Here is a 2,427-nt window from a genome sequence, read left to right as displayed (position 1 = left end):
ATATACATTGTATGTCTATTGTTCAAGCATGACAAAGCCATAATACCATTTGCATAAGTAATGTGATCTGCAGCCATTTAAATAAGCCAGACTCTAGATATGTTTGTCAATTGAATTTTCTTTTCATCATTTTTTTTGTATCAACAGCTGTTTGGAAGTGTCACAGACTGAAATCGGTCCTTTTTATCATGGCCTCAATGAAACCCCAATTTGCCTCCGTATGCAAAACATCCAGCTACTCCCTAGTAGGCAATAATAAAGTCTTGAATGTTCCCTATGCCCCTAAATTGAATTTAGGGGCAAAAGGATTACATTTAGAGCTTCATTGACTTGACATTGATGTCATGGGGCTGCAATGACACAGTTAGAATACTATGCTGAGCATAACAGCCTCCAATATGACCGTGAATCACTGATTCCCTGATCACTTCTGCCACCATGTGGAGAAGTGATCTACTCTTCGAGAAAATTTGTAATTTTGAATACAAATAACGAAAACCTGTATCATGTTATAATATACTCTAATCCATTTTTTGTCACACAAAAATAATAAACCAAAAATTATGTTTTTTTCCCCCTTCGCAGTGTCCCCAAATATAAGGGAAAGCACAGTAGGGAAAGCATGGTAGGGAAAGTATGGAAGGGAAAGCATGGTAGTAAGAGAGAGAAAAGGATCTGGATTAGGGACACAGACAACCGTAATGGAGAACGAGGAGTATGGTAGATAGTTTTGGAGCCTAAGAGTTGAAATCAACTGCATGTCAGGATCAGAAGGCTCCTTCAAAATGGAACCAGAGACTGATATGGTGTTGGTAGTGATCTTTCTCAGCATTGTCACCCTGATCACTGCCTTAATGAACAGTGCAGTCATATTGACAATCATTAACACAAAAAAACTCCACCTGCCGCCAACTACCTGATTTGCTCTCTGGCTGTCACTGATTTCCTGGTGGCCATCTTGGTGATGCCCATAGCGTCCTCTACATCGCCACAAAGAAGTGGCTGCTGGGATGTGTCATCTGTGAGGCATGGCTGAGCGTGGACATGACCTGCTGCACCGGCTCCATCCTGCATCTGTGTGCCATCGCACTGGACCGCCACTGGGCCATCACCAACGCCCAGGAGTACGCCTGCAAGAGAACCCCGCGCCACGTCGCCATCATGGTTACCATCGCGTGGACCATCTCTGTCCTCATTTCAGTGCCGCCTCTGTTACGGAGGCACAGCAGGGATGACAACTTCGGCAATTATACCAAGTGTCTCATCGACAATGACCACATCGGCTACACCATCTACTCCACCTTCGGGGCCTTCTACATCCCAATGGCCATCATCCTCATCCTCTACTACCGGATCTTCATCGCAGCCCGGACCTTGTACCACAAACGGAGCTCCTCGGGAGCCCAATGTAAGAGGAGAGCCAGCAGCCACAACTGCCTCAGTAGCTGCCGTGTCACACCAACGTCTCTCTGTGTGTCTGAGCAGTCTGCCTCGGACCCCGTGCTAAACACAGAGCTAAATATACTCAACGGCCCCAACCTGCATAAGTCAGACAGTGGGGGACTGGGGGGGACCTGTGATGAGAGGACCCAGATCTGTGCCTCCAGAGAGAGGAAGGCTGCCCATACACTGGGCCTCATCCTGTGGGCTTTTATCCTATGCTGGCTGGCTTTCTTTGTTAAGGAGTTACTGGTGGGCCTCCGGGTGTTTCATGCCTCAGCACAGGTATCAGACTTTCTCACGTGGCTGGGATATGTTAACTCACTCATCAACCCCCTGCTCTACACCAGCTTCAATGAGGACTTCAAGCAGGCCTTTAAGAAATGTATGTAACGAGTGCAAATAGGACTGCTTTCTTGGATATGTCTGGGTTGATTGTTGATTGGCTGTAAACAATATATTAAAGAAGCCATATGTTTTAATACATGAAGAATACACTTTCTTTTGGAATAAAAGCTGGTTTCATTCTAACTGAGACAATTGTATTGTTCCTTCATCCAGAAGAGTTCTAAACAGATAATTTACAATAAGTACATACAGTGCATTTAGTTGACAATATGTTAATAAAAACATAAGTAATAAAATACTAAAAGCAATTAGTCTTAATGCTTTACAGTAGCTTATAGAATTAACATTTTGAATCCAAGAATACAATTACTGAGTGGAGTAAAGTTATGAGTCATGACATTGTTGCTGAGCTAAAAAGAGCCTTTAATGCTCAGAGATTTCATGTGCCATCCTCCATGCTTATTGAGTTACATCTGCCAGGGCCTAGTGTCCAACGCAACCAAGGCCGGGAGACTTAAAAACACAGGTAAATGGAAAGATGAAGCGATACTACCGCAACTTAAAGGGGCAATCTGCAATTTAAACACTAACAAAGCCACACCCCACCACTGTTTCGGTAAACAGCTAAAGGATAGTGCT

General features: G+C 44.1%; 1 pseudogene; it reads left to right on the top strand.

The window, feature by feature from the left end:
• The first annotated feature begins 785 nt into the window (after nt 1-785).
• Nucleotides 786-1,833, top strand: LOC106561660 (5-hydroxytryptamine receptor 1E-like; annotated as a pseudogene).
• The last annotated feature ends 594 nt before the right edge of the window (nt 1,834-2,427 follow it).

The sequence above is a fragment of the Salmo salar genome, chromosome ssa01 (assembly GCF_905237065.1).
Source record: "Salmo salar chromosome ssa01, Ssal_v3.1, whole genome shotgun sequence".
Classification (NCBI taxonomy): domain Eukaryota; kingdom Metazoa; phylum Chordata; class Actinopteri; order Salmoniformes; family Salmonidae; genus Salmo; species Salmo salar.
Note: the sequence above shows the minus strand (reverse complement) of the source record. Positions and strands in the feature narration are given on the sequence as shown.